Source organism: Staurois parvus, unplaced genomic scaffold (assembly GCF_062004578.1).
Source record: "Staurois parvus isolate SC_StPar_1 unplaced genomic scaffold, SC_StPar_1.0 ptg000382l, whole genome shotgun sequence".
NCBI lineage: Eukaryota > Metazoa > Chordata > Amphibia > Anura > Ranidae > Staurois > Staurois parvus.
In genome coordinates, this window is record NW_028318178.1 from 1,235,552 (window position 1) to 1,244,673 (window position 9,122).

Here is a 9,122-nt window from a genome sequence, read left to right on the forward strand (position 1 = left end):
CTGACCTTGTGCCACCTATTCCTCTAACTGTGTGTCACGTATTCCTCTGACCTTGTGCCACCTATTCCTCTAACCGTGTGTCACCTATTTCTCTGACCTTGTGCCACCTATTCCTCTGACCTTGTGTCTCTTATTCCCCTGATCTTGTGCCAGCTATTCCTCTGACCTTGAGTCACCTATTCCTCTGACCTTGTGTCACATATTCCTCTGACCTTGTGCCACCTTTTCCTCTGACCTTATGTCACCTATTCCTCTGACCTTGTGCCACCTATTCCTCTGACCTTGTGCCACCTATTCCTCTGACCTTGTGTCACATATTCCTCTGACCTTGTGCCACCTATTCCTCTAACCTTGTGTCACCTATTCCTATGACCTTGTGTCACCTATTCCTCTGACCTTGTGCCACCTATTCCTCTGACCTTGTGCCACCTTTTCCTCTGACCTTGAGTCACCTATTCCTCTGACCTTGTGCCACCTTTTCCTCTGACCTTGTGTCACCTATTCCTCTGACCTTGAGTCACCTATTCCTCTGACCTTGTGCCACCTTTTCCTCTGACCTTGTGTCACCTATTCCTCTGACCTTGTGCCACCTTTTCCTCTGACCTTGAGTCACCTATTCCTCTAACCTTGTGCCACCTATTCCTCTGACCTTGTGTCACCTATTCCTCTGCCCTTGTGTCTCCTATTCCTCTGAGCTTGTGTCACCTATTCCTCTGACCTTGTGTCACCTATTCCTCTGACCTTTTGCCACCTATGTCTCTGACCTTGTGTCACCTATTCCTCTGACCTTGTGTCACCTATTCCTCTGCCCTTGTGTCTCCTATTCCTCTGCCCTTGTGTCACCTATTCCTCTGTCCTTGTGTCACCTATTCCTCTGACCTTTTGCCACCTATTCCTCTGACCTTGTGTCACCTATTCCTCTGACCTTGAGTCACCTATGCCTCTGACCTTGTGCCACCTTTTCCTCGGACCTTGAGTCACCTATTCCTCTGACCTTGTGCCACCTATTCCTCTGACCTTGTGTCACCTATTCCTCTGACCTTGTGTCAGCTATTATTATTATTACTACGAGTTTATATAGCGCCAAAGGGTTTGCTCAGCGCTGTACAATAGGGGGGACAATACATGGCACAGTACAACAACAACAAACAATGTACGAGGGGTAAGAGGGCCCTACTCTTACGAGCTTACAATCTAGGAGGGAGGGGGTAAAAGGTACAGTAGGAAGTGGCTGAGGGGGATGAAGTGGTGGGAGGAATGAGGGAGGATGGCCGTTAGGTGAGGGTGGGGTAGGCTTCCCTGAAGAGATGGGTTTTGAGGGAGCGCCTGAATGTGAATAGGGAAGGCGACAGTCTGATGGATTGGGGCAGTGAGTTCCAGAGGATGGGGGAGGACCTGGAGAAGTCCTGCAGTCGTGCATGGGAGGAGGAGACCAGGGAGCAGAATAGAAGGAGGTCCTGTGAGGAGCGAAGGGTACGGGTAGGGTGGTACTTGGTGATAAGGTTGGTGAGGTAGTCAGGGGCAGTGTTGTGAACAGCTTTGTAGGTCAGGGTTAGAAGTTTAAATTTGATGCGTTGGGCAATCGGGAGCCAGTGGAGGGAGAGGCAGAGGGGGGTGGCAGAGGTGGAGCGGGTGGTGAGGTGGATGAGTCTGGCAGCTGAGTTCAGGATGGTCTGGAGCGGGGAGAGCCTGCACTTGGGTAGGCCAGTGAGGAGGGAGTTGCAGTAGTCAAGGCGTGAGATGATGAGGGAGTGTACTAGAAGTTTGGTGGTGTCTGGGGTGAGGAAGGAGCGTATCTTGGCAATGTTGCGAAGATGGAGCCTGCATGTGTTTGTGAGTGATTTGACATGCGGTTGGAGGGAGAGGTTCGCGTCAAGAATGACGCCAAGGACTTTGGCTTGTGGGGCGGAAGTGATAGTGGAGTTGTTGGTGATGATGGATAGGATGGGGGGGGGTGTTGGCAGGGGGAAAGACGAGAAGCTCGGTTTTGGAGAGGTTGAGCTTGAGGAAGTGTAGCGACATCCAGTCTGAGATGTCATTTAGGAGGTGAGTGATGCGGGCGGAGATAGTGGGGGTGAGGTGAGGGGTGGAGAGGTAGATTTGGGTGTCGTCAGCATAGAGGTGATAGTTGAAGCCGTGAGATTGTATGAGTTTGCCCAGGGAGGAGGTGTAGATGGAGAAGAGAAGGGGTCCAAGGACAGAGCCTTGGGGGACCCCAACAGAGAGGGGGAGGGAGGGGGAGGTGGCACCATTGTAGGTGACACTGAAGGAGCGTCGGGATAGGTAGGATGAGAACCAAGAGAGAGCAGTATCTCCGATGCCAAGGGAGAGTAGTTTATTAAGGAGGAGGGGGTGGTCAACTGTGTCGAAGGCCGCAGAGAGGTCCAGGAGAAGGAGGACAGAGTAGTCGCCCTTGGCTTTGGCGTTGAGTAGGTCGTTAGTGATTTTGAGGAGGGCAGTTTCAGTGGAGTGTAGGGGACGGAAGCCGGACTGTAGAGGGTCAAGGAGGTTATTGTCTGTAAGGTGGGAGCTTAGGCGATCGTAGACTAAGCGTTCAAGGAGCTTGGAGGTGAGTGGTAGCAGGGAGATGGGTCTGAGGTTATTGGGGTCCGCGGGATCCAGGGAGGGCTTTTTGAGGATGGGGGTGATATGCGCGTGCTTTAGGGGGGAGGGGAATACGCCAGTAGAGAGGGAGAGATTGAAGATGTGGGTGAGGGAGCGGATGAGGGAAGAGGGGGGTGACCGGAGGAGTTGAGAGGGGATAGGGTCCAGGGGGCAGGTAGTGAGGCGGGCTTTTGAGAGGACTTTGGCGACTTCCTCAGTAGTGACAGGGCTGAGGGAGTGCAGTGCGAGGGGGGTTATGGTGGGCGGGGCATTGGGAGAGGAGGGGGGCAGTGCGGTTGTGAGGGCAGAGGAGGGGGGAGATGAAGGGGTGACGGGGGCGAGGAGGCTAGGTGGGGAGGTAGATTGCAAGTTGACGATGTCCTTACGGATAGCGTCAATCTTGTTGTGGAAATGGGTGGCAATCTCGTGGGCGGTGAGAGAGGTACTGAGTGGAGGAGGGGGGGGGGGAGAGCAGGGAGTTGAAGGTGGAGAAGAGTCGGTGGGGGCAGGAGGAGAGGGTGTTTATTAGGTTAACAAAGTAGGCCTGCTTGGCGGCGTGGAGGGAGGAGGTGTAGATAAGAAATGCAGATTTGTAGAGGGAGAAAGTATGAGGGGACCTGGTTTTGCGCCACAGTCTCTCCAGTGCGCGACTGCGACGTTTGAGGCGTTTAGTGCTGTCGGTCTGCCACGGTTGAAGCGGTCTGGGTTTGATGATGCGTGTGGTTAGGGGTGCCAGAGAGTCTAGGGCAGCTGACAGTGAGTCATTGTACAAGGTGGTGGCTATGTCAGGACATGACAGTGGGAGGATGCTGTCGTGTAGGCGGTCGGCGGCAGAGTGGAGGGGGGCCGGGCTATTCCAGAGCTATTCCTCTGACCTTGTGTCACCTATTCCTCTGACCTTGTGCCACCTATTCCTCTGACCTTGTGTCACCTATTCCTCTGACCTTGTGCCACCTATTCCTCTGACCTTGTGTCACCTATTCCTCTGACCTTGTGTCAGCTATTCCTCTGACCTTGTGTCTCCTATTCCTCTGACCTTGTGCCACCTATGCCTCTGACCTTGTGTCACCTATTCCTCTGACCTTGTGCCACCTATTCCTCTGACCTTGTGTCACCTATTCCTCTGACCTTGTGTCAGCTATTCCTCTGACCTTGTGTCACCTATTCCTCTGACCTTGTGTCACCTATTCCTCTCACCTTGTGTCTCCTATTCCTCTGACCTTGTGCCACCTATGCCTCTGACCTTGTGTCACCTATTCCTCTGACCTTGTGTCACCTATTCCTCTGACCTTGTGTCACTTAAACAAGACATGTGCACACCAGAAAAATCCATTTTGTTTTGGATGCATTCGTTATTGAAGAATTTTGTTTCTTCATATTCCTTCCTTGTTTTGTATATTCATTGGTTTGGGATTCGAATAGAAAGGATTCAATATTTTCATATGCTAGTCCAACTCACCAAGAGAAACAGCATGAACTGACTGGACAAAATCCACTGACGTCATGTGCATCTGAATTTTTGAATGGACCGCAATTCAGATCCATTCCCTATCCAAATCTGAATTATCGATCAAATTTGAAAATTGAATTAAGTTCCCCATGGGCATTATGTGATGTAATCCGAATGAAACAAATGTCATAACTTTTTTCTTATTTGTTGCCATTCGTTTATGTGTCCATTTGGAGATTCTAATACATATGACTTTCCAAAAATGAAATTTTCGTCCGAAAAATGATTCGAAATTAACTGAATTACACATGTCTACAAAAGCAAAACCAGCTTTTGCTGCAATCCAGAGATTTCACCCTACACTTTTTTCTGTTGCTAAATGTCTTCAGTCTGATAGCCAGCATCATTCATCTCACTTCCTCTGAGCTCAGGTTCTCCCGGACCCAACCTAACCTGAAGGCTCTGAGGAAGGGCAAGTCCCTCAAAACGTGTTGGCCTGCTGAACTTTTATTGTCCCTTTTTGTGATGTGATATACCAAGGATCTGAAGCTGGATTTACTCTGACAAGCTTTGATATACATGTTGGTTTGCGAATATATATTTTTTATCATTATAATTTATTAATAAAATATATTTTAGGGTTATACACTAGGCTGGTGCGCCCTCTGTTTGTTTTATGGTTACAGTGTGTCCAGACTACCCCAGTCTTGAGAGTACAGCAAACTGCGGCAAGTCCGTGAAAGCCAGGAGGTTATTGGTTTAGTATCAATCTACTTTGTGACTGGACAGTGAAAGGAGAAGCAGCACAGTGATGTGCTCATCTCTGTCACTCTTTCTCCTTCTATCAGCATAATTCTGGTCAGCACAAGAACTGATTGACCCTTGGACTGCTTCTTCATTCTGAGCTCAGCTGTACAGGGACTTCAAGAGGCTTATGCCATGTTAAATTCAGGCACAAAAAGTACTGCAGGGGAAATCTCTGGATTGAAAGTGAATATTGCAGCAAACCTGCTTTTGTTATTTTAACTTTTACAAAAAAGTTGGATTAAAGAATATTGGTTGTGAAGGGAATCAGTTGTTCAAAGCTGAAATCACCATCTGTCCAATCACAACAGGACGCTTATTGCCGAGCCTAGATCACTAGTACTGCTTGATGTGGAGCTGAGACTCCCATTTTCTAGAACTGAAATAAAGCATACAAAACTGCTTTTCTCCCATCTGTTCATTACTCAGCAAAGGCAGAAAAAAATGTAAAGCGCTAAAGTGGTAATAAACCCAAAACCAAAATGTTATATTGCAGCTTACCAATTTTTCAATATGGTGGCTGCATTAGTTTCCTTTTTTCTTCTTTTAAAGGTTTTATTTTCTCCTTTATTTTCACCTGTTGATCCTGCCAGTAAGTTTGTTCTTTTTCAACTTCCTATAACAGAGTGAGCTGTCCAGCTGGAGGGATGAAACAAACCAAAGCTCCATTGCAAAAAACACGGCAAAAACATATATGCGTTTTTGCCACGTTTCTACTGCGCTTTTGCAGGCATTTTCTATTTATTTCAATGGGAACAGCTGTTTTTTGGGTGTTTTTTTTAACTGAACAGACATGCTCCAAAGATGCTGTGAGCAGGAGTTTTTACACCGCAACAGAAGCGCAACGCCCCAGTGTGAAAACATACATAGACATACATAGAGATACATAGGGAAGCATTTTTCTTGAACTTTTCAGGCGCTTTTTTTAACGCAAAAGCCCTTCAAAAACTCCTTAGTGTGAAAGTAGCCTAACACTGACAGGGGTGCTTCCAATGGTCAGATTTTATTCATTTAGATAAAACCTGGATGCCAAAAAGACAAACAACTTTTCTTGTAACTGCTTAAAGCTGAACTCTGGGATAGCAAAAGAGTCATTTGTATTCTTACTTGAACCTTGGTGTGATTTTTGTTTCTCTTCCAGATCTTGCAGTATTCTGATGTGAACCTTTTCCTCTGTGTAGGAGCTTTCTGCAATATAGACCGCTCACTGCTGAATCTTTCCTTGTGCAGGCTAACTGGTCTTGTGTCCGCCCCCTTCCTCTAGTTTTCTGTAGGCAGCCTGTAAAGGGTGGAGCCTACTACGTCCCTCCCACAACTCTGCTCTCTGCATCGGCTATGTACAGCACAATTATGATGTCCCTGCAACTTTTGCAATGTAATATCTGGGTTTGAAAAGGAATTTAGTTTGCAAAAAGTGGATTTCTATATTTAGTGGAATATTAAGGAATATTTTGAAATGTAAAATTTTTGTGTCCAAAGTTCAGCTTTAAAAAATGTTATTAGGGTTCAGTTTTAATTCGTTAGTCAAGTCCATCTTAATTTGTGAGTGGCTCTAACACTACCTTCTCCACAGATTGACAATGCTGCTGTGCAAAGGTGTTTCCATTGCTCCTCCATCCACAGTGAAGACACCCTAGCACAGGAACTGTGTTACTGGCTGGGTCACCAGCAAAAATAATGGGAAAAAGAAAAAAGAAAACAAATGCAATTACCACATTTAAGGCTTCATGTACACTAACTACTAGAAACTGATATTAGCATTTTTTCTGTTCCTAGAAGCTAAATAGTGTTATCCTATGTGTCCATACACACTACTTTAGGCTATTAGCGTTTTTTAAACTTCAGCGTCTGGGAGCAGAAAAATAATTGTTTTTGTAGAGTTTTTTTAAGAGTTTTTCCAGCAGAAAAAAATGCTAAACGCTCCTAAAATGCTCCTAACAGCTTTTTCTGCTATTAAAGAAGAACTTTAGTTGAAGATTGGCAGACAGGCAGGATTTTAATTTAGTAGAGACATGTCTCTTCTGCATTAAAGCTTCGTATTTTTGTCCCCCTCCCTGTACAGTAAGCACACAAATTCATCGAATGCTGAATCTGATGGAACTCCTGCACTTGTGTGGGAATTATGTCATTCGGCCAATGACAGCAGCCGACGATCAAGACACGGACGCCACCCGCTCTAAGATGTTAACCAGCGGCGGGAAGTTCCAGGAATGGCGCATCGCTTGATTCATGGTGAGTATAGTTCCACTTTAAGCTGAATTCATTTCCCCTTTCCCAACTTACTTTGTTTGTTGGGCCTTGCAGAGGCGTCCCTAAGGTTGGTGTCACCCGGTGCGGTAACACTTGGTAACACCCCCTCCGACGATCCCCGCAGAAAGGATCGGATCTGTGGATTGAGCATAATGGATCGGACTCCAATCCATTATGCTCAATCTGCAGATCTGATCCATCCTGTGGGGATCGTCGGCTTGCTTTACAACTTACCTTTTTGTGGAGCGGTTCCGGTGTCACCCCGTGCGGTCGGTGTCACCTGGTGCGGACCGCACCCCCTACAGCTGCCTTCGGACACCACTGGCCTTGCACATACAAATTAAATGAATGGCTTCTTAACTTCAACCCCAAAACAAAAAGAAAAGCTACGCTCACTGGAATAAAAACGAATGGATCCGAATTTGGATCTTTCGTTATATTATTTTGTATGATTCAAATGCTAACGAAAGGCCCAAACTATTAAATCAGGTCATCCGAATGGAAAAAATTAATTAACGTTATCATTTATTTCAGATTAGTTGAAATTTGTTACTATTGTGATTCGTATACATCCTAATCCCCAAATTTCTTCCGAATTTTGATCTGTAATGAAACAAACCACACATGTCTAATGCAAAGCATTCTCTGAATGACGCCCGTGTAGAGTGACCAACCTCCTGTGTTCAGAAAGTAGCAGGGCAGTTGCTCGGCACAGGACTCAGAGGCAAGTGGATAATGTGTGTTTTTGGTGCCTTTTGGAGAAAAATGCAGCATGCTGTACTTTTTTTTAAAACGCCTATGAAAAGCGCTGCAATGGCTCATTGGAATACATTCAATTTTCTTACATATCTGTTTGTACTGCCTTTACGCTGTTTAAAAATGCACCAGACTGCATGTGGTGTAAAGGAGCCCTAGAGGTGATTTGTGCATCGTCCCAGTCTGCTCCATGGGACAGGTTCTCTTTAATCATCCAGATCACACACAATCATCCGGCTTGGACTGACTGGGGACTGCAGGATGCTGGAAATAAGGACTGCATGTGTGTCGGGTCCATGCGGTGTCCTTCATCCCACAGTGTACCTCCTGTGCACAATACTAGGACCATCATTCATGATTACATCTCCTCCTATAGAAGAGCCAGGCTAACAGTTGTCAGTAGACTGCAGAGTCTCCCTAGCAGCAGCAGAGGAGAGCAAGAACAAGTGTAGCTGATACTGGTACTGATCCAACCCAACATCAGCATCCCTGTCCAGGGCCATGGCAGAACATACATTGCCCCATACATGATCCCATCTATCTGGCTATCCCATACATGTGCAGTGCACATTTCTTAAATATTATGCAATAAAATCTGAACAGGGGATTCCAGCTGCAGCCATAAGAACATCATAGACAGCTTTTCTGCCACTTGCACCAGCAATCCCACATTAATCAGCCCCACCGCAGTCTCTGCCCACCAGCTACCCACTAATTGCCTTACCTCGGTCTACCAGAGCCACGATCTCTGCTGCAGCTGACAGGTACCAAGTGTCATACTCACACACAGGCACTAGAGGGCAGCAGGCGCACACAGCAACACTCCTCCCTCAAACCGCCTCCGCAAAGTCGCCGCATTGCATGATGGTTCGTGTAGTTCTACTGTGCTGTACTGCGGGGGCACACAAGGGCTTGGAAAACTACAATTCCCGACAGCCCTACCGGCCAGAAGCGCGTAAGCTACTATTGGGGGCTGTAGTCTTTGCCATGGTAACGACCTGCGCCCCCTCATGTCCTTGCAGATATACAATGCAGTTTTTCTTCTGTTTAACTCGTTCACGGAGCCCCCCTCCCCACTTTGTGATCCCAGCAGGATTAATGCTGAGCTATGCTGTCCCTGAGCTGATGAATATGTATGACAGACTATTGCCAGTGATTACAAGACGGAGGACTGACGATGGGATGATGTGCAGTCACTGAATGAAATACAATCACAGATTTCAGGACAGTTTCCTGAAACTTCATTTATGAAAAGTGT

The 9,122-nt window shown here is 46.9% G+C and overlaps 1 protein-coding gene across 1 annotated transcript in view; it reads right to left on the minus strand.

The window, feature by feature from the left end:
- SPECC1 (sperm antigen with calponin homology and coiled-coil domains 1) overlaps positions 1–8,641 on the minus strand; it is a 490,294-nt gene extending 481,653 nt beyond the window's left edge. The window contains exon 1 of the mRNA XM_089685735.1: positions 8,589–8,641. The gene's annotated coding sequence lies outside the window, so the exon portion shown is untranslated. The remainder of the gene's footprint in view (positions 1–8,588) is intronic.
- Between the last annotated feature and the right edge of the window lie 481 nt (positions 8,642–9,122).